This window comes from Amblyomma maculatum, chromosome 2, assembly GCF_055883805.1.
Source record: "Amblyomma maculatum isolate TAMU_Amacu chromosome 2, ASM5588380v1, whole genome shotgun sequence".
In the NCBI taxonomy this organism is placed as follows: domain Eukaryota; kingdom Metazoa; phylum Arthropoda; class Arachnida; order Ixodida; family Ixodidae; genus Amblyomma; species Amblyomma maculatum.
In genome coordinates this window covers 226441331-226465405 of record NC_139345.1, presented here as the reverse complement: position 1 = coordinate 226465405, position 24075 = coordinate 226441331, and the positions used below count along the sequence as shown (strand labels likewise).

The following is a 24075-nucleotide window of genomic DNA, read 5'->3' as shown; positions in this document are numbered from 1 at the left end:
CCCTAGCACTGCTTTGCCCATTCTTCTGTTTACTGTGAGAGCGACCCTATTCCTTCTCTTGGATTCGTGCCCACAATAAAAGACATAATGGTCGCCGGAGCTAAATTCTCCCATTCCGGTCCACTTGAGCTCGCTGATACCCAAGATATCAATGTTCAATTTGTCCATTTCTCGCTTGACGACATCCAGTTTACCTTGCGTCATCGATCTTACATTCCATGTTGCTATGTGATATATCTCCTTGCAACATAGGACTTTCCAGTCGCTTCCAGACACATCCACAACTGAGCGTCCTTTTGGCTTTAGCCCAGCCGCTTCATTCGTCCTGGAGCTACTAGGAATCGCCCTTTGTTCATCCCCAGTAACATGTGGGACGCCTTCCAACCTGGGGGGCTCATCTTCTGGTGCCATATCATTAATGCTATTGTGACTAGCTATAGGGTTTTCTTGGCAGGAAATACTGGAGTGGGTTGCCAATATCTTCTCCAGTGAATCACATTTTGTCAGAACTCTCTGCCGTGACCTGTCTATCTTGGGTGGCCCTACACAGCAGAGCACCGACTTCATCGAGTTTCGCAAGCCCCTCGACCGCGACAAGGCAGTGATCCGTCTAGACGAGTGTAAATAAATAGTTTCCTCGCGTCCAAAAAATGGCTGCTGTAAAGTCAATGGCGGATATAAAAGTGATGACGAGGAAGCAGATTCGAGTCCAGCGTTAAGCTATGCTCGTTCAGCGCCTTGGCTACGCTCGCGTTTCCCGTACGGATACCGAAACTCAACGGCTTTACTTCGGCTTCGGTGTCACAGAGAGCACCCAGAAAAAAACCCGTGCACATGCTCAAGCTCTGCAGGAAAGAGACAAACGAAACTGTCTGCGCTGTGGTCCAGCCAAGCATGCCAGCTGCCATGGTCTGCTAGACTACTACTCCATCGTAGTTACACTGAAGAATCATTTCAACCTGCGTTTATCCGAAGTTGGCAGCCGGACCGCTTCCAAAGACAAGACTGGTTGGAGGGAGAACTAAAAACTGGCTGCCGACAGCAACTTTAGAGCACTGCCAATGCTGTGTTCCTATATACACGAACACAGCAGTCACCGAACAGTGAGCCAGAGCACTGCTGTCGTTATCGCTTATCGCCATTGGAGGTGATGCTTCGTGACAAAGCCTTACAAGAGCGCCGGTTCGTTGGAAAGGACCTCGCGTTCTAGAAAGCATGTAGCCACCCATCGAAACAGTGCACCTGACACGCCGTTCGCAAAACCAGAGCCACAAAACGAAGGTAAGTTTGGAAAATCTTGCAAACGTTTGCCGCTGTCGGCGGTAGCTGTGACAAACAAAATACACAGACATGCCGGTTTCAGGAAGTTACGTGCAACTTTTAATTGCTACTGGCATGAACACCTGGAAAAGGCCTGCATCACTATAAAGAAGCAAAGTAAAGCAGCTATTTTATGTAGCCACAGCGCAGATGCTTCACAATTACACAATTTGGGACGTAACAACGTCAGTCAACTTCGTCAATGGTGTATGACCTTGACACTGTTGCTAACCTCTGCACACGGTCTAAGTAACAGCTCACTTGATCGTGAACCACCTTTTGATTCAGTTCGAGATGGACCAGAGCGGCGGCACACCCTCATCAGCGACGTCACCTTTCACACAATATGGACGGAGCAACCACGACGACACGTACTTGCTCGGTTGTGGTCAGGACAGATCGATACTAATGGCTAGCGCTGCCGGTGACGTTCCCAACAAAGGGGTGAATGCAAGCTGCCACTTTTAGTTGTTATAGTCAACGAACCCAGGCTCTTGGGAAGAAGGTGGTTTGGCGCACTCGGGATCGTGACAGCGACAAGACGACTGCAAAAGTTCCGGTACGACAGTCGCCACCATGACGTCCACTACACTCCTGGATCTCTCGTCTTGCTGTGGCTCCCGTGCCGTCGAGTAGGCTTGTGTGAAAAACTTTTGCCCTGTTACATAGGCCCTTACCGTGTTTTGCGCCCCGTGACCGACGTCACATACGAAGTTGAATCTGTGCTACCGAAGTCCTCGTCCACAGCACCAACCTCTGAAATAGTGCATGTGTCCCGTCTGAAGCCCTATTATGCACGTTCTATTTCGCCAACGTAGACCGCACCAGGACTGTGCTTTTCCCGAGGGGGGGTAGTGTTACTTAGCAGCAGTATTAGCTAGTCGTGCTGAGGATGAAGAAGTGCGACAGACTCAGAGAAGACGACGACGCTGAGGGTTGTGAAATCTGTGCTCTGATCAATGTTAGTTGTGCGGACAGCTTTCGGACTGTAGATCTTCCACGTAACAATATCTCAAAGAAAAGTATTGTCACATGCCTAGCATCGTGCGACACCCATCTTCTCCGTCTTCTCGGACGACATTCCAGGACACAACATTCTTGCCTACCTGGGCCTTGTTAAACGATGGTATAAGCAGTTCTTCAAAACAAGGTCATTACCTTTTGCCTTGGCATGTTCAGTGGAGGCGAAAATTGAATGATTGCAAGAATAGGGCACCCTTGAGCCAACATAACAATTTCTTCTCGCAAAGAATCTGAAGGCAAGTTGTTGGGACCCTTAAACAACCTTTTGTTGGCTCTTCGCAGTCTTATATTTGTATATTCGTATATCCGTTCTTTTGGTCTGTGAACTCTAAACTCTCAAACAAACATTTCGATTGCTTGAACTTGCATCATGTTGGTAATATTGAGTGAGTATAGCAATAAGTATTTTAGAGGTATGAAGTGCGATAGTGTTTTAGAAAGGCATATTTGCATACTATTCATGGCCTCATGCTTCTTTAGGGTTAAAACATGCTTTCAAATTGCGTAAAACTAAATTTAAAAATGTCGGGGCTAAATTATATTTACAAAAGTTAGATAAAATAATACAATATAAATGAAAAATAAAAAATATACGAAAAATAACCTTTAGGATGTGACAAAATTTGCCCCCCCCCCTTCCCCACACACACACACACACACATACACTTAAAAAAAAAGTTCCGGAGTCCCTGGACACGGGAGCACAGGTGAGTGTAATACAAGCAGCTTGGGCAGATCGCTGTCACAGCGAACTAACCTCCCCACTCCAAGCGATAAACAACTCCCCCATCTGCATGTACGGCCAACGGTTTCTTAAAGGGACACTAAAGACAGCCAAAGATGGTATGAAAATCTAATAAACTACATTTGGTGACACTGTCGCCGCATATCCGGCAGCAAAAAACCGAATAATTGCTGAGATATTGCGATAAAAAGTAGAGGTTTTTTCTTGTTCCCGCCGGTCGAATTCAAACTGTGGCCTCCAACTACGTAGTTGGAGTTGAGTGACGCACACTATGACGTAAGCGGAGACTCCGTGATAGCTAGCGAGCCGGCGCGGCCCGCGGCGTCGCATCCCTCAAGGGCCAACTTGGCAACAGCGTACTCGCAATGACGGCCTCAGCCGGAATAAATAAAACGATGAAGAGAGTAATTTACCGAGCGATGGGCCCATAAAGGAAGAAAAAAACAGCATAGAGGGCTTGTAATGCACAATACTTTATATGTTTCTCAAGCTTTCGCGCTCCTTCTTGCACTGTGTATAAACAAACCGAGCCCTCGGTCATCGCAACGCTTCCTGACATGTTTACATACAAATAAGATTTGGTTACCAGCAAAATAGTGTCCTCGCTGCTGCGCTTGTCAGTTTTGAAGCTTCGTCGCACTTTTTTCCTTCAAGGTTTGTGCTACAGCTCCGTGTTCAGCGAAAATTACGTCCACGATAGCAGAACATGACCGAAGTGCCGGCGCCACTACATTTGCCAGCGCTGTGAAATTCCACATGTTAAAATGGATCCAGTGCACAATATAGTGCGCATAGGCATCCAGAACATTAGTTGCAAGACGTGAGAGCAGGCAGCATGCGCCGATGATCAAGAAGTTGTAATTTTTAGACCGGCAGCAGAAACACTTTATTGTAAATGGGGCCATGACATAAAAAGTAGAAATATTTCCAACTTCCTGTGGCGCGGCGTAGCCGAGCGGTTAGTGCGGCTAGTGCCGACCGTTATGGAACAAGCAGTAGCGAGTTCGAGTCTCACCGCTTATGGCGTTTTTATTTTTTTTTTTTTGCAAATCGATTTTTTTTAATCTTTTGTAATGTATTTCTGGTGCTTCGTTATTTTCAGTTTTTACTTTTTACCCGAGGCCCTTTTTTTCGCCGGGCGACGAGCGCAATATATCGACGCTCTCCTTGGTATGAGAGGCAAGTGTGCCCCTTTGTTTACGACGCCTGCAAATAGCACGTTGAAGGTCTTGTTGACGCAGTATATGTTGTTCAGATGTGCCATGATTTAGTGAACAATTGAATGATAATGCGTTTTTCTTTCGGTACTTAGCATATGTTTGCTTTTCGTGGCGTACGTAGCTGCAGTCAAGCGGTCAGGTCGCAGTCGAAGCGGCAACGGCGGCGATATGTTGGCGCAGAAGTGTGAACGAAGGAGTGTGTCGGCGGTAGCGGATTTCGCTCGCTCGTGCCTCCGAATGCTCAAATGGGAACCATCAAGGCGCATCTGCTGCTCCAAGCTCGTAATTCAGGCGCTGCAGGTTCAAACAAACTATCCGAGTGCGCACGAAATGCCCACCAGCAAAACGCTGCTGCCACGCACAAAATACGTCACCCTACGTCATCATAAACTAAGCAAAAGAAAAAATGTGCGCAACAGCAAGTGAAACATTTATGATACTAATTTATAACTTAAAATCGTGGCTTAAAATAAGTTATTGTTCATTTTCTTAATAATTTTAACTTATGTAGGTATCGGCCTATCGGCGGCGTTGGGTTGGGTCATGGCGTTGGTCGCGCACTCATAGGCGCACTTGTCTTGCACTTGTACTCATGGCTTATTTCCATGCCTATTTCAGTCGAAGCGTTTCGCGTACTCATATATCAAATCCTCCTCGCTAATCTCCTTGCTAATCTCCTTGCTAATCTCTGAATTAGCAAGGAGGATTTGAGAAATCCGCGCTTGGTTGCTACAATCAAGCACGGAGTTTGGACGCGCTTGATTGTGACGTACAGTTGCAGACGAAGTTTTTCTCGTGTAGTGCAATTTCTAGCTTCGCTCTGGGCTTCGGGTTCGGCTGTGCATTGTGCGCTTCATTCGACGCAAGGGAATTAGGCTCCCCGTGGGCTGCTTATCTCGTTGTTCTGCCGAAAGTATTCCGCCTTCAAATACGCAGTTGGTGCAGTGTTCTGTTCCATAGCTCTAAGGCTGTACGTTATGGCACTGCATTTATTTACCTCCGAATTCCTTTTTGCGGTCAGCTAGGCTACGCGTTCGCAATTAATAATTCAGTGTTTAATGTATCTGATAGAAACAGGAAATACAGGCTGTATGGCCGGTTAACATCGCTTGTCAGAAAGAAACTGCAGGCAGCAACAGCTGGTGAATATTCGAGGTTGCTTTGGTTGCCTTTGGTACTTATATGAAACTATATATGTATGACCGCGAACTGGGTTTGCATTATGGCTCAGCAGTGTAAGTCAGAAAAAACGGTACATAATGCAAACTCCTGTTTTTGGAAGGTGCAGTTGTACTGAGTGTGCCCTGTATCTGAATTAACTCAGCAGTTTTCGTGGAGCCTCCCCGCCCATACTTCTATAGTTTCCATCTTTCAGAGATTTGTTCAAGTCAGTGCAGTGGCATCGTCTTTTGACTTGTTATTATGTGAAAGTTGCGATATGGGCAGTATGGTATGTTTTTCATCAAGACACTGGCCCAGTCAAGAAAAAAAATGATTTTCAATTGAGGTTTGCAGTTGCAAAATTTCTAAATATGCTTTTGGCACAGACTCGAAGCACCAGTTTGAATAAATTGAACATTCCAATTAGGCAGTTCAGCTAAGGCTTCCAGTTTTGATGCTTATTTTGCTGGCACTGACCTGAAATGGCAGCTCCAAGCGGGCGACAGGCAAGCATGCATTCATATGACACATAGACCATAGGAACACTATATATACCCGAAGAGTTGACACGATCTTTTCTTTGTTGGGGTTCATATGCCTCGCACATTGGACCCTCCTCTTGCATTCAGTGGCAGATCTTCAGGAGTCAGAGTTACTTCGTTTAATCACAACTTATGTGGTTATAGAAATTATGCAAACTACACAGCAGTTTAAGTTGTAACATTTTTTTATTGAATGTTCCGAAGTAAGTGCCAATCAGAAGTAGAGAAACCATTTGAGCTACCTGATTACATTCACAAGTCCAGCTGGCATGACTTAATCTATTTCATTCCTAATAGACACTTGGTGTCTTTTATCCTGGGGTAAATTGGCAGCTCACTTGGCAAAGTTACTGTTCAAAAGCAATTAAATTATATTACCAATTACTTGCTAAGCCTTAAAAATATAATGAAATTGCTAAATACTGCTCCCAAAAAGTAATGACATTACCATTACTTCCGCAGAGCAAATTCCTTCTCATTAATTACTGTCTGGATTTCATCTGTATATAAACTAAGTAAAGCTTGTGAACAAAACCTCTCCAAACACTAGAGCACATTCTTTCATCTTCCTGCCTAATTCCATCCAGTAAGACTATTCCCTCCCCTTTTCCTACAGAACAGGCTATTAAAAATATAAGACAATGGCAACAAAAACAATCGTGGTCAAACACGCCGTGAACATTTCCGCCTGTCTTTTCCCCCAAACCCCTTGTTTGCCCGTGATGGCAAGTGTAACCAGGCACCACTGTGCCTATAGCCAGTATGCAACAGTGAGTGCTACTGCACACTTTTAACTAGTTTTGACCTTCTACCATTTTGCACCATCTGTCACTTCAATGGACCCTCAACGCCTTACATGTATACCTTCTGCTTAGAGAATGGTTGTGATCCGGAGACACAGGGCAGGTCTGAGGCCTTGAACATGTAGTTCTACTCAATTCTGTCTTTTTTGCTTATCCATCACTGTGGGACAGGCTTGCTGCATGTCATTACTCTTTTCTTGGCATCGTACCGGGAGTACATAGTATGAAGTATAGAAACAGCAGTGAGTCACTTTAGTAAAAGTAATTTTGAAATGAATGAATTACTTTCAGTGCTTAAAGTCTGGCTCTATCAGAGAGTGAGAGACTCTAGAAATTTGAGCGCAATTGTTGAGGAGGAACTAAGAGGGTGAGAGAAAGGGCTGGTGGCCTTTGCACATGTTTCTATTTAAATGGGAGAAATTATATATATATATATATATATATATATAATAGAGCGAAGGGTACGCTTCATTTAAAGAAACATTTTATTAGACTCGACGTTTCGATCGGAGACCGATCTTTCTCGAGAGACTCTTGAGAAAGATCGGTCTCCGATCGAAACGTCGAGTCTAATAAAATGTTTCTTTAAATGAAGCGTACCCTTCGCTCTATTATTTTTTAAGCGGCCAAGTACGTTAAATGTTCTCGCATCCTATATATATATATATATATATATATATTAAGGAGGTTTTTGTGATCATTTTATGACATGCACCTGAAAAAGTGATCCCTGCACTCTGCCAGCATGATCGATGATCTGTGATGTAAAGCAGCTTATAGTGAAACAACAAAGTGTCAGCACTTGTAACATATGCAATATTTCTTTAAAGCACTTTATATAGAAAGTACAATCTTAATTGCACGTTAAATGTAAAATCAACTAAGTAAAAAATATATATGCTATAATTTTTACACTTCAAGTGAACGCAATGAAAATTACCAAAAAATATTGTAAGAGCTACCAGCTTGGTTTGTCTGGTGACAAGTGCATCATCTGAATAATATTGCGTGAGCATATTGACACTTTGCTCAGCTAGTACCAAAACACAGTGCGAACCGGCAAAACCAAAGAGATGGCATGTGAAAATACCTTAATTAGTTCCAGCCTCTGTGTAAAGGGACTAACTTTTGTTTTCTTCATCACAGGTTTTAGAAAATTCTAATTCTTACTAAAATTAAGTAATAATTCTTACAAAAACTTGCTGCAAAATTTTCTAACAATCATAAGCATTCTCTGATTGCCACTGAAAAGAATAAAATTCGAGGACACTTTGGTGACTAAAGTGATGAAAGGCGAAAGCCTGAGTGCTGCATTCTGCTACGCGACTGTTGCGCATGTAGCGATGAGTGCTGCTACAAGTAAAGCGAGTGACTACTCTTTCACATTCTGCAAGTGCATTTATTCAGTGCATTGTGCTTGGCAGCGCAGTGACAAGATCGCGCTCCTTGTATCTTTGCAGTTGTTCTACATTTACTGTTGTGTGGTTGATTTTACCAGGTGTGTGGCATTAATTAGTAATTATGAATGAATTAGTCATTAATGTGTAATTAGTAATGAAATAAATAAGTCATTTATTTGCAGTTAGCCATTAATTGATTAGTAAACAGTCATTGATTGCCATATGGCCATATAAGCCACGCATTCGCGCATACTGTGGTGGTGCTCTGCGATTGGTGGAGACCTCCATGACGTCATCCTGTCTCGACCGATCAGAGCTGCCGCAAAAGTGTGATACTTTGGCTGACGACAACGATGAGGCAATAAAGGCCTTTGCCAAACAAATGCACCTGCTTCATATTCGTGCAGTGCTGGACACCGGATATATTCAAGTGCGGGGGGTCTCAGACCTCTCGTAAAAACTGATGAGGGTTCTCAGACACAATGACACCCCCCTGACTTTAAGTGATAATCTTTTCATGTATCTAAAATAATAATGTGGGCTATTGTGAATTGCACCTTTATTGTAATGCTAGTGTAGTGCATCTGGCAAGTATATTCCCACTGAAATCAGGGCTAGTAGCTGGTAATCGATATGCCTCCAAGAGCAAGTATATGATAGCTTGCTTGTGACCATTGATGAGATAGAAACTTCAAAAAGGCTTGAAATTGAATCTAAGACAGCAGCAAAGGTAGGAAGAGAGCCTAGTGGAAGTGAACCAACAGGAGCTCAAAGGCAAGATATCCAACAGTTAGTTGTAAAGGAATGAATTCCAGGAAAAGATATATGCAACAAGGGGACCCAGATAGCCAGGTGGGCTGGTGAAGTAGATAGCTTGTAGGGATAAAGCAGTTTACACTGGAGAGGGTTAGTTGGAGAAAAACTATAGATGCCTTTGTCCTAGCTGTATAGTGAATGCGATTATGCTAATGATATGTAACTTACATGCCCTGGAGAGGCATGCTGTGTTGAACATTTTCATGCCTAAGAGAAACTGAGGTTTAGGTCGGTTATCCCCCATGAAAATAGACACCTAGTAGACTTTGTTCAAACGTAGCCATTTCAGCTGGAAAAGCACATTTCCAGCTGAATTTCTAGCTGGACGGCCATATTTTCCAGCTGGAAAAAAAAATGATATTCCAGATAGAGGCTTGACTGGAGGTGTAAATTTTCCAGCTGGAAATCTCAAAATTCCAGCTGGGCATGCATGATTTCTGGTTCCATAATCTAGCAGGAAATAGATGTCATTCCAGCTGGAATTGCTTTTTCCCAGCTGGAAATCACAGTTTTCCAGTTGGATAATTTCGGTACACGGTTCCATAATCCAGCAGAAAATGAGTGTTTTTTTTCGTCTGGGATGAGCTTTAACATCCTAGAGCGGCTCAAGCTATGCGACATGCTGTAGTGGAGGGCTTCATAAATTTTTACCACTTGTGCACTGACATCGCATAGCACATGGGCACCTCCAAGCAGTCTCCACAGCCGTGAATCGATCCCATATTCTTCAATAGAGCAGTCGAGCACCCAATCACTGAGCCATCAGGTTGGAGCGCTATTTAAATACTTATACTTACCATGTGGATAGTATATAGACATACGCACATCAAATGAAAAAAAAAAACTGAAGTTATCTATAGGCGGCAAAATGGAACTGCAGTTTCGCTTCACTAGCTGTACCATGCATGTTCTGCAGCATACAGTTTTACTGATTCTGACAGAATGTATATGATAATATCGATAGTATTAATTGGTAACTCATGGATGCATTTAGAAACACTGAGCTTTGTTCACCACTTGATGCAGCATATAACTACAGTAGAACCCCGTTGTAATAAACTCGGATATAGTAAAGTGAAACTGAAGTCCCAGTTCATCTTCCATAGACAGCTGTACTTTTTCCCCCCTTTATGTAAAGATAATTTTGGTAAAAATCGGTTATAGTAAAGTGGGCCTGGCCGCGGCGACGACTCCCAAGATATGACATCGCCGCCCGCGTACTACCTAAAATCACGAGGAAAAGATATATATATATTTCACGACAAAATAACACCGAGTGTCCTTTCAAGTGGCTTTACCACCAGACTTAGCAGTATTCAGAAGAAGCCTACTTTACAAAGGCCTTGGCGCCGTGAGAGAAAGCACGCAGCGCGTAGGATAAAAAAGGAAAAAGCTGTCTACAAACATGGAAAGGAAGCGGCGCGGTCCGTTCAGAGAATAAAGGAGAGTAAAAGTGTACCAAGAAATAGTTAAGGGGAAGAAACGGGCGAACATTCCCAGCACTGCAGCAGAAAGCATGAGGCAGCGGTGGCAATGAAGTGAAGGTGCAGCGTGTGTAGTATTGCAGCACTTGACTGCCACTCGCATTTATCATTTATTGCCTTTTAAAAGACAGAAATAGCAAAATGTGACGCCATGTTCATGCAAGGCTTTGATTTTCACTTGAAATCAAACTTGGTTGTATTCGTAGCCACATCCTCATTCTTCAGAGGTACTTCCACTAGATGTAAAAAATTTTGTAACTGAAAAAAAGTGCATGAAGACATGATAAGGGAGGGATGGAAGCGATTTCAGAGTGTTTTTTTTTTTTCATTAAGCAACAAGACATGTTCATTAAGTGCCCACTCAGCTACTAGACAGAATCTTCAGGACCATATGTCATCACCAACAACTGATATAGCAAAGACCCTGATGCTATAGTGGCTCACACAGCAGTCAGCTCAACCGCCAGAATGTGTTAATGTGAAGATATGAAGCAATTTGAGAACAAATTTTGTGCTCCATATGACAAGAAATGAAGCTCATTAATGTAGTAGATTGAACATGTTTGTGTTGCATGAAGGACAGCACACAAAAATGGATAGGGGCACATATAGCAACAAACGACAAAATGAGCACTCATTTGTCTGGTCATTCCTTTAAGAAAAGGAATCACGAATTGTGTCTTCATCATTTCTGAGCTGTTCATTTCTGTCTGCCAAGGTTTCAATAATTTTAAGGGAGGAGATAAGAAAGAAATATCTAACTATGGACCAATATCCATTCTATCCGATTCTTCAAAAGCTCTCAGTTCAGTTTAGTCGTTCAGTCGTGTCCGACTCTTCGTGACCCTATGGACCATGTCACGCCACGCTTTCCGGTCTCTCACTATCTTCCTAATATCACATAACTTCATCTGCAGTGCCTCGAGTTATAGTTAAAAAAACTGAGAACTCTTCAAAAAACACTTATTATTAATGACAGTCAGCTCGGCTTTTGCAAACGACGGTCCACTGAATCTGCTCTGCTGCTGCAAAAAGAAATTATTTTTCAGGGTACTGAATGTAAGAATACAACACTAAGTATGTTTTTAGACTTTAGTAAAGCACTTGATCTCCTCAATCATAAAATATTGCTTAATAAATTTGAAAGGTACAGCATCCGCGGCTCCCTTCTTATTCTGTTTCGATCGTATCTGAGTCAATGTAAACAGGCTGTCTGTATTGATGGTATTCTGCCTAGTTTAAGAGCTATACAATGTGGAGCTTCCCAGGGTAGCCTTCTGGGTCTGTTTCTTTTTAATGCTTAATGATATAGTTATATAAACTTGCTTTCGACGTTATATATGTTTTGTATGCTGATGATAAAAGCTTTTTCTTACTGATTCGTCCATATATAAGTAACCTATTAAAAAGAGGAAACATTGTTCTTCAGTCACGGTTAAGATCAAATGGACTTGTTAAAATTGTCAATAGTAAGACATCTCTTTTGACTTTTAAACTTTAAAGTAACTTCATCAATGCCCATTTTATTTACCTTAAAAATTAATAACAGAATAGAAATTATCTACAGCTTTAAATCGTTGGGCATCATTTTTGATGCACATACGGAAGGAACAGAACAGATTACATACATTGCAAAGAGGGTAGCCACAGTCTGTTGGCATCCTTTGCAGATGTCTCAAAATTTTCTCCAAATCTAAAGTTGATAATCTACAACACAATATTCGAATCTTATCTTAACTATTGCTATTTGGTCTGGGCCACCACATCAAGCACTAACTTTAATAAGTTACTAATGCTTCAAAAGAAAGTAATTAGATTAATTGTCGGGGACAGTTATACAGCTCATAACAGCAGATTTGTTTTCTTAAATATAAGGTTACTTGCATTAATGTCCTCTCTAAATACCAGCTAGTATATTATCTGAGGTTCTCTTCTCCCACAGCAGCTGCTTTTCTTGTGTCCCTCTCTAAATTAAAACCAAAAGAGAAATATCTGCCACCCTTAAGAATAAATTATGCAAGACACTGCAGGCGCTAAAGTAGTTCTCATTGCCTCATTTAATTGGTAAATAAATATACTTCCAGGGTAAATGATTTCTTTTCCTCATCTCTGAGGGCACTAAAGTTGCATTTTGTCGTGAGTATGGTTGATATACACCAACATTATTATTCCATTATATATATATATATATATACATATTGCCGTGTAATTCGTTAGCTTTGTTTGCAAGCTCCCTTGTATGCCATTTTGTTGTTTATGTTGCTTTTGCACTGGGTCACTCACTTTCAAGCTACAGAGTGGTAGCTTTTTCGTCTGCGGTCGCTGAGTCACAACCATATATTCTCCATGCAGAATTTAAGGTACGTGAGGCGTCGAGGGTCCGTCGAAGGGACAGATGGTGCAAGGTGGTTGAAATTCAAAACTAGTTGAAAGTGCTCACCAGCACTCACTGTTGTGTCAGCTATAGGCACAGTGGTGCTATACACTTGCCGTCATGGGTGAAAAGGGGGAGAGGGGGAGGAGAGACAGGTGCAAATGTTTATGGCGTGAACATTACCAACTGCAAGCTGTTGTGGTCAAGTGTAAAATATATAATGTTCATTCATTCATTCATTCATTCATTCATTCATTCATTCATTCATTTTATGGATAAGGAGACATGAAGCAGTAATATCTACTGCTTTTGAGTACTGCAATTACTTTATTTATATTTGCAGTCTTCTGAAAGTGAAGCTTCCAGTACAGCACTTGGAAAATATTAATTAAAATATAAGACTGTTGGTACTGTGGTTGCTTCAAGTACCAATGAAGAGAAACAAGCCATATATATCTCCTGCTTGCTAACTTCACCTTGAAAATAAACTGACATCTGATGTACAGACCAATTATGGCTAGCCAATTGAACTGAATTGAGCATAGAACTTGCTACAGCAAACAGCTCACGGTTACATTTAAGGAAAACTCAAGTCCCAGTTCGTCTTCCGCAGATGACTGTAATTTTTTCACTTTTATAGTAAATACATTTTTGACAAAAATTTGAAGTGTGTCTGGCCGTGCCGACGTACTTCCCATGAATTAAAATATACCTATAGAATCGCAAAAGCAAAGTTTTTTAAACTCTTTACCACTAGGATCAGCAGCTCTGATAAGCAGATATAGTAAATAAATTTGCTGGTCCGACTGACTTTACTATAAAGGGGTTCTAGTACTAGTACTTATTCAACCTGAATCAATGCTTTCAGGGCCTGCATTATACGAGCTCAGTCAAAAAAGACCAATTGGATATTTTCAACTGTAGCCATTTAATTTTCCAACTGGAACCAATGGTGTTTTTTTGACACTTAACCCATTGCAGCCAATAGGTGAGACCAATTGCACTCAGTGGGTCCAATGGGATGTGCCAATGGTACGTATATACAATGGGTCACACTCATTTGGGTTCAACGGAACATACCGAATGGGACAAAAGGTAGACTGACTTACAATTTGCATGGAAACATTCTTGATGGATATCAAGGAGTACAGGCAAGCATACGTCTCGCATAAGAAATGCAATACTGTACAGTTTCACAGATGCATTATATAACACAAGATTCCATACACCCAGCAAACATACTTCTTTCTACTCTCATGCTGGAGCCAGTCTTGCCATTCGAGTGTAGTTATTTCATTTAATTTTGTAGGCGCAGCGATAGTAAGAGGAAGAATTGTGTTTTACAGGTTAAGCTACTGATAGTCATATATCCAAACCAACTCGTCCAGTTTTCTGTCTTCCAGACCAATTGAACTCAGATGGTAATTGTCTCACTGTATGCAATGGGTTTGATAAAGTGGGCTAACCAGTTGGTAAAGATTCATCTAACAGAGTAATCATTTGGAACATATATGAACTGATTAATACTATAGTTATGCACAGATGGCACTCTATAGACTACTTTGCACAAGTAGTTGCAGGATCCAATTGAATCAAATTGGAACCAACTGGAATGAGATTTTCAAATGGAATCAAGTGTTCCAAATAGACTTTCCAGTGGGTTCCTATGAATTCCAACTGGAACCCATTGAGCCCAATTGGGCTGCCCACTTGAAAGGAAAATTCCAATTGGAAAAAAATTGAGTGCGTCAGTACCGATTGACATTCCAGGGGGTTCCAATGTTTTTTTTACTGGGGCCACTTTAACTCCCTCTTTGCCACCACACAGATGAATCGTAAGTGTATCATACTTTCTTGTGGTACACTAGCTTCGACGTTGACATTTGTTAGCACTACATCAATGTTTATAGGCTGACCTGTGTTTTTGCTTGTTTCCAGTGTAAAATGGTACCGCGTGTAATATACATAGTAGATTGAGTTTTTGTGTCCGTCGTGTTGTAATTATCGGTTTGTTGTAATATTTTGTGTATGTAAACGCTAGTCTTTATATAACACCCTGATATAACTTATATTTTCACTTCATTCGTCTCATTTGTATGTCTGTGATAAAATATCAGTTTTTTTTTTTTTTTTTTTTTTTCCAAGTAGCGACTGATCTCTTGTACTCATTTTTTTGTACTGCTGTCACTGACTGCTGTCACTGTTGCCTGCCGCCGGTTTCCAGGCCCCGTCAAGCTGTCCCTACAGCTTTTTGCCTGGAGACCATCAACATTGTAAATGTTGAAAAATAAAAGTGACTTGACTTGACATGTTTACAGAATTTACCAGACAGAATTTTCAACCTCTAGTTGCTTATTTCATCTGGAAGTTTTCTAAATGACATAAAATGAGGAAAAGTTTTGGTCATATATAAAAGACGAAAGAATATTTTCCAAGGGCCTTGAAAATGTTATTCTAAGCCACCTCGACATAGTCAAGCACAATATTTTATCAAAATCTTGGCATGGCTTTCGAAAGGGCAGGTCGATCCGCCCTTCTATGGTTACAACATTAAGGCGGACATATTCACTTTTGGCATTTTTGTTTTATTTATTATGCCATGTAACTCTTAATAAATTAGATTGTTATAGTGCCCATGCTCTTTTGCAATCATATCTGACCGGCTGAACTCGGTACATTCACATCAATGGATATATTATTCTAATTTGCTATGCCAGGTGAAAACCTTAACTGGTCTAACTGGTTTAAAAAACAAATTTCCAGTTAATCGCAGTAGAATTACAGTTGGGGATCCATTGTTATCCAACTGGGATGAACTGGAAATTTGTTCCTTAAGCCAGTTAGATAGATTTGCACATATATGTTCCACAAGGCAGCATTCTTGGGCTGTTCTTAAATCTAATTTATACATAAATGATCTCATGCATCAACTTAAGTTTGTCTTTTAGCTCAACTAATAAACTTGATATGTTTGAAATGGCTAACAGTGTGCACTGTAAAAACTACTTGAACTACCAAATAAACAGCCTAAAAATTGATGAAACTAAAATCAAAGAAATTTTATTTGCACCTAAAAACAAACATGTTTCCCCAAGCCTCAATTTAAAATTAAGAAGTCATGAAATAAACGTTGTGATACACCATAAAATCCTAGGTGCATATTCTCAAGTCAGCTGACATGGGATAGTCATATTGAGCAGGTATCCAAAAGACTGTCCTGTGTTGTAGGTATGCCCTCTTTCAGACTCAGTATCAAGTTTACCATGTCATATTCTGTTCCCACCTTAACTATTGCACGCTGGTATGGAAGGCAACTACTAAAAAAAAAAGACATCAGTGCACTTCTGCCTCTAGAAAAAAAAAAAGCCGTTTGTTTCATAAACAATGTACTGTCAAGCTTCAACAGAGCTAATCATTCAGCATCAAATTGTCTATCTATATTATTTCTTTATAATTTATTATTACCATCTTTTTATCATTTGCACTTTGATGACGAAAAATGTCAGCAATTTATTAACCCAATCAGGGGCAACATTGTTTTAATATTTTGTACCTGTGAAAAAGGGATGATTTGACATTGCCAAACTAATTACCTCCTTTAGTCTTTTAACTTGTACAGTGCTGGTTTTACTAAATAAACTGTATTTTTTCAATATCAACCATGTGAGTGACAAAGTTTTGTGCTCAATATTTCTAGAGGGACCTGTGCTTTCTATTTTACTGTGCAATGCATGGTACCTTGTTCACTGAACCTATAAATGGAAATTTCGTGTGCATTTTGCTATGTTATTTTAGGAATAGTAATGTTGCATATTGGTGGTACTTTGGTTCATCTTTCATTTATATGCATGCACTCAGAAAAGGCTGAATTTCTTCGTTAGAAACTTCTTGTTTGAACTTTTGATAATTCTGTCACTGCAGCCTCCCTTACCTCGTCCTAAACTGTCTCTGCAGCTTTTTGTCCGAGAGTTCATAAATGAAATGTTCAGCATAAATTAGATGAATTGAATTAAAATAATTTGAATTACAGCTGGGCTTTTGAACGGGAAATCACTTCTTTCCAGCTAGAAACCATATTCCTGCCAGAATGACATAGTTTTCAGGCTCGATTATTGAACTACCTATCAATCTGGAATGTATCTTTGTTTCCAGAGGGAAAATTTACCTCTCCAGTCAAACAGCTAAACACTTTTTAGCTAGAGTGACTCCAAAAAGTCATATAGTGACATATATATGATCCTGCACAACACTAAACAACATATACAACTCGGTGCACTCGCGTCGATACCATGCATGGAGCCAAGCATATAATAACCAGGCCATAATTAAGAGGTGCTGTATAGTACTTGGTTTTATATGCTAGTGTACTGATTGTGTTTGTGCGATATTATGTAGATATGTTAACGTAATTGCTTAATGTCAGACCAGGTGATTCATATGAGTGGGTGAAAATGAGTAGCCGGAGCCCTCTGTTTTATTGTTTATGTAAATAGAAAAAAAAGGGTGCCCCATGGGGTAGTGATGAATGGGTAGTAAGAAAACCTTTCTAACAAAATACTATATCTGTGCATGCGCTTTGTTGCAGGCAGAATTTAAGAGATTTAGTTGCAAAGTACTGTTAGTTTAAATGTATTCGCGGTAAGAGACAGGGGGAAAATTCTGCAACCCACTGCTTCAAGTATATTTTTATTATATTGTTTTATAGTCATTATTGAAAACGTGCATAACAATGTAGAGAAGACTATATCAAAGGGATTTTGCTTTGTAATGTTAAATAATGTTTATAATACAACATAATGATATTCTTTGATAATTTATAACAACATAATAATTGTAACATTGAAAAGATCAGATAATTACTTATGTAACACAAACAATAATACTTACACAATAGTTTTATTATTCTAATGTTGCTTCCAGCTGAAGAATTATTTGGCAATTGCTGATTTGCTTCTTGTTCATTGTTTATTGGCATAGATGAAACATGTATCTATGAGCGGAAACAGGTCTTGTCATCACCTTTGCATGCGGTTCACTCTGCGGAGAAAGTCTTTTACATTAACATGACCAACATATGTGCAGCAATCCCGTCCTTTGAGCTAAATTGTAGAATATATTTGTAGCAAAAGTTATAAATTTTCAACATGGATCTTTTTTATCACATTAACCAATTCCTATCACTGCTTTGCCGGCTTCCGCCCACGATGCAGCATCACAGCCAGTGAAGAGGATATCGGGTACTTTTTTGTAAAAAAATATCATAATGGGTGGGCTTTACAGCAACATAAGTTGGCATGCAGAGAAGCCCCCTGTTTGTATACTGAAAACGTCCTTGCATTCCATCATTCTACAGTGTTCCTTTTTTTTTTCTCTCTTTCAAAAACAGCGTACCTGGAAAATCATTGAGATGGGGCAGTAAGTAAATATTTTCCAGCGCTGAAAAATCCGGCAGATATAATATGTGCCTCGTGACTATAGTTCAACCCGCATGCATTAAATAAAGATTTTAGTTTTTTATTACTATTTTGCATGATCACCACAGCTCGTTTCGTAATATATTCAACCAGCTGTTACGCCCAAATGCGAGCACCCTGTTCTTTCTGTGGTACATATATGTCTCACTTGTAATATGTGGCACATATGATAACAGGCCGCGCGCACTACCGCGACCCTAGTGTGATTCGCATTTCATATAACCTAGAATTGCTTACACGGAAGCTCTACGGATAATATATAGCTACGCTTAGGCGTCGTTAGGTGGGATGTCCTGTTCACTGCAATTCTCTGAGACACTCGAAGTTGTATACTATCTCGTGTATGGTGTTCTCGTGTCTCCCAGGCCGCGTCGTCTGCCATCTCAGCTGCAGCCATGGATGGTATAACAGAATTTACAGGCGAAAACTAAAACACACCATCTATGCGGACCTTTATAGAGTCTGAAATTTAATTTTTAAGTGCAATATTTTCATTTGCGGTTGCTTTCTTTTTTTGTCAACAATTGGTACAGTGCGGCACTGCTGCAAGCTACTTTCACTGCGGGACGTATTACAAATGGCGGCGAAGAGATGTGTCGTTGTAGTAGACACCATAGTTGTAGTAGTGTTCTAACCACTGTAGTTAGTGTGCTAGCCTCCAGGGACCATATTACCACATTGAGAACACTTCCCGCATTGACTATTTTGGTAAGGCTCTCTTAGCATTACTGAAAGTTATATAAAAAGAATTCACAGTGTATTTATTGCATCAGTCATTTATCGTAAAATTTGCGCGTAGATAGTTCAATCATTTGTGCTCCCGGTTTCTTCACGTCGTTGGGATACAAGCGGGACAGTGTGTGTACCTGCGAGGTTTGTGTGCAGTGCGAGTTGCTTACAGCCCCTTCGGTCACGTCTTCTCCAAGTGTGCAGTGCTGTACTTAAAGTAGTACGTAGTACATGTTAATTTGGTGCGGTAGCTACTCGCTGTTGCAGTATTTTTTTTTTATGTTGCTTTCCCGAGAACTGGACCTCATATGTAAGTGCATCGTTGTTGCTTTCAGCTGTTTTAGGCACAGCCTGCCTGTATGCTAGCACACCGTTTGTTGTGTATGCTTCGCCCCTCTGTACCTGTGCACTGCAGAGAAGCACCAGGGCAGATGATCATCACTGTATTTTAGTTCATGTCATGGGCCGCCGGGACTTCATGTTCTGCCTTGTTTTACATGCTTACATTTTAGTTAACTGTTAATTCATATAGCTGTAAATATTTCGTCATACTGTCCAGGATGCCAAATGAGTTGTTGAAATGTCAGGATGACGCTAGAAATATATTGATCCTTGTTTACCCTTTTGTGCTGTGCTACTGCCACAAATTCTGAACAGAACCAGTCAATTCATTTTCTATTGCTGTCCAAAAGAACTTAAGTATACTCTCTTCATCAGTTTAAAAGAACTTCTGCTTGTGTTGCCTCATATATGTTCTGTTTTCACCCAGGACCTCTCCACCTTCCCCAGTACTTCAAGAAATAAAAGTAGTCACTGAGCCGAGCTTAATTGTCCTTTGCTACTTTCACTAGAAACACATGACCCTGCTCGTCCATGTCATGGGCACGGTTAATGCTGACTTTGCAGAGTATGCTTTTCTTGTCTGCAATATTTGGGCATTTTCAAAACATATTCATCATTGCTCGTAGCAGGCATGCCCAAGTGGACAAAAATACTGACTCTTCTAGAAATGAGCCCCACCTTGGCTTATGTGTCATGACATCAACTGTAGTTGATGTTGGGACTTGAGTCACAGGTGCCGACTCTAACTACAAAAGGCCTCAATTCAACTGGGAAGGGCATTCTTACACATCTCTTGACTGTGGACCAGTGCACTTGCGCTATTTCGAAAACATGCAAAAATACAGATCAAAACAGGATTGCTGTGCTGGGTGTTTAAATGTTTCGTTACTGGACAGTAGGTGCAGCAATTTCGCAAGAGTCCATGTGCCTGGTACGTTGTCACAAGAATGCACACAAAGAGACATATATATTACTTTGGTTGTTTTTATTCTAAAAGTATTGTGAGCTTGAAAAATTCCTTTATGCTGACAAAAGTATGTTCTCTGTGCGAGTTCAAAGTGTTGTGGTGGTGCCTGCTGGCCACAAGGTCAAAAGACATGCACAGAGAGAGAGAGAGAGAGACCCTTTAATGAAGAACAGAGATTTTAGCCGTTTAAATTTCTCTGACATGCTACTCTGTGTAGGAAGGGGAATTCGGGAGGTAAAGATGGAAAAAGAATCCTGAGGAGATTAAAAGAAATTAAGAGGGAGATAAAATGCAGCCATTAAGTGTGTTCTAAGGTGCATCGTGGAGTAATGGTATAAAATGAAATGATGAAATGCATAGTCCGATAAATGCGCTTATATAGTTCACAGCATGAAAAATGCCACAGTGCGACATTCAAGGTGAACTTAGTTTGTCTAAAAGTCCAATGTCTTTCAAATACGTAAATAAAAAGTTCGTTGCGAGTCTCTGTTGCCTAGGGCAGGCTAAGAGACCTAAAACAATGCCCATTGTTAAAGGCCCTGAGGAGAGCTTTTCTATGCTATGTTCGTAGTATGCACGCTCGTCAGCGTACGCAGGACACTCAAAAGACATGCACATGTTTATTCAAAGCTTTAGGCACTAAAAAAAAATTATTACTGCTTAGAAGTGTGCTTCCTGTCATAGCAGTATGCATACACATGCATGTCCTTTTAAGAACCAGCTGGCAGTAAATTTACTACCAGTAGATTATTATACCTACAGCTGTATGCGCTCACATTTTCTGTGATTCAGTTAACTTTCTTTTCAGCCGTATAATGTGCTACTCCTGTGTGGGTAAAGAAAGATCACTTGGGGTTTACTTCTTTAGTTAATGGGTTTAACGTCTCAAAGCATAGTAGAATAGTCGAGAAATTTCAACCACCTGGGTTTTATAACGTGCACTGACATCGCACAACCCAAGGGCGCCTTGGTTTACCCATCACAAAAGGGGTCGCCGCGGCATGGAACTTAGGGTCTACCTCAGTCTTTTTGTGAGCCCAAGTATTCAATGTAAGTGTAGTTAATGCAAAAATGATCATACTTAGATCTGTACTGTAACGAAGAAATGCTGCTCTTTTGCTGTCATATAGACCTGAAAAAAATGTTTAATGTGGGAAATTTAATAAAGCAAGCAAGAACATTAGTTTGGCGTAGTTTATTTTGATATATGTGATATAAGGTGTATGTAGATGACTTTGTATCTTCTTGCCTGCTGTTCCTTGTATCGCTTAGCGCAAGTTTCTCGGCATTTGACAACTGCCACAAAGGACCAGGCCTGCTATTTTAAAGCAGATTGAAGATCAGGACAGTTTACATGGTTAAACCACATGAGAACATATGTCGCTGCTGATGTCACACGCACATTTAATGCAAGCAAACACAAAGGCAGGTAAATTTAAGACAGATGACGTCGCAGAAACAGCCGAAAAGTGGTAAGGCATGCCACCTGCCAGAGGCATGCTGTGAGGTAGGCCGTAATGTGTGCTGCTCAAGCTGCCAGGAGTGACATAGATATAAAGCCCAACTTTAACCAAGCCGTATGAATGTGCTTGCGTGACCTAGGGTAGCATGTCTAGCCTGGGACCCAAGAGTCCTAGAAGGCGATTCTGATCTCACCCTCCCATCTCAATGGCGAAGCTAAAGTTAGCAGCACTTGCCGATTCAACCGTGACATGCGGTCTTGTGACGTCACAGGAGTCACCTGTTCATGTCGCCTGCCAACTGCAAGAGGCATCCTCAAATAGTTGAAGACAAAGGTCACGGCATCAGACATACCTCACACCTTTATTTACCCCATGCTTTTGCAGTAAATCTGAATTCGACATAATTGTTTTGCTTTTTCTTGGTTATTGAAAAGTCGTATCTTTGTTAAGAAACGAAGGTGCCATTTAAAAGCACTTTATGAAGCAGAATGTATATAATAGGTTACAATCTTTTGACTCTTTTATGAGGCACAAATAGCCCAAAGCTCAAGATGTATGTAAGGTGAGGATGGGTCTTGTCTGCTTCCCCGAGAAACTTCGGCAGCTTCACAAGTTCCCTATTGTGCAGCTTAACTGCACACCCCAAGGCATGGGGTCCTTTGACCAACCATGCAGGTAACCTGCATGCAACAAGTGTGCTAAGAAAGCTTTAGTAAAAGTTCACGAGGAATCTGTGCTTGGCTTATTGACTACTGCTGTCAAGCCTTATGGGCCACAATGTCATGCAAAAGGTGCTGTCACAGATACCAAAGCCAAGGGAGTAGTAGACTGGGCATTGCGACAAAAGCATTTTTGAAGAGTAACAAAATCATAGGAAGTGCCAGGCAACTCTACTCTTTGCTCTTGCAGAGAGTCAGGGTCTGCCATTATGGTACTCTCGGTGGGGTGGCACAAAGAAAACATGGGGGAGAGTACTGCTCTTCATAAACATAATTAAAAAGAAAAAAAAAACAACAATGAGAGCTTCACATGCTTACCAGGAAGGAGGCATTATATGAATGTGTTCTTTCTGTCAGGGCCCGAAAGGGGCTATCGGATAGCTTTGCAGACGGTGCCCGCCTGCCACCGTCTCTCGCTTTCCTTCGCCATAGTCATTGCATACAGTGCATTAGGAGTGCACAGTAACTGTTCAAGCTTTGCAACCTGTCACCAAAGTTGCAAGATCACTTGACTGGGTGGCAGCAGTGCCCTGAGCACTGCATAGGCTAAGATGGCCTTAGAGCTTGGGTTTAAAGTTGCGGCTCCATATGCAGAACTTCAATGTCTATCTATATGGGGTTTTATGGCGCTTAAGCAACTGTGGCTATCATGCACCAAACACAAATGTCTTGGCTTTTGATTCATTATTGTCAAGTGAAGTAAACTTAGGGTGTTACAGCAGAGACATGGATGAAATAAACTATAGTGTGTGCCAAGAAAAAAGTCAAGGTTTATATACCTATTTTTTTACTTTTACCCCGCCACAGTGACTCGGTGGTTAAGATGTTCAACCACTGAACCAGGGTACAGTGGTTTGAGCCATGGCAGCCGTGTTTGAATTGATGCAGAACGCATAGCACCCGTGTACTGTGCACAGTCAGTTCCTCTTAAAGAAGTTAAAGGTGATCGAAATGATCCAGAGCCCTCCCCTACAGTGTCGCTCATAGCCCAAGTTAGTCTGGAATGTATACAGCTGTTGTGCTTTTCATCCCGTTCGATCATGAATTCAACCCGTAAAGCTATTGATTAAAAAATGTAATTCCACTGACTGCGAGGATGTTTTAATATTTAGACATAGTAGGTAAAAAAATATGACTGAATAAACATGTTTAGTAAATGCTAAGTAATTTAACTGCATGTGTATGCAACATTCCCCATTTAGGCTCTTGGAACGTCCGATCAATGTTAAAAAGGGAGCGGATCAGTGTCGCGCCTTAACAAAGGAGCACTATTTAATTATTTTCATGGAAACCTGAAGTAAAAGCAGATAACCTTGTTGGTGGAAAGTCGTCCTAATAAATAGCGTCGCAGGTCAGTTCCAGCCCAAAATGGGGAGACTCGACTATTCCTCCAGTAGGTGCGCTGAATAGAGCGCCTCTGCAACTCCAGCCAAGGAACAGGCCTACTGGTAGTCTACCAGATATGGTTCCCTCACCATCTTGGATACACAATG

General features: G+C 41.0%; 1 protein-coding gene and 1 long non-coding RNA gene across 3 annotated transcripts in view; both read left to right on the top strand.

The window, feature by feature from the left end:
• Positions 1 to 24075, top strand: part of LOC146201434 (GTPase-activating protein skywalker-like) — a 214543-nt gene that overhangs the window by 169917 nt on the left and 20551 nt on the right. The window lies entirely within an intron of this gene.
• LOC146201435 (uncharacterized) lies at positions 18647 to 19913 on the top strand. Its single transcript, XR_014705351.1, has 2 exons — positions 18647 to 19070; positions 19861 to 19913. It is a non-coding gene; the product is annotated as an uncharacterized LOC146201435 (long non-coding RNA).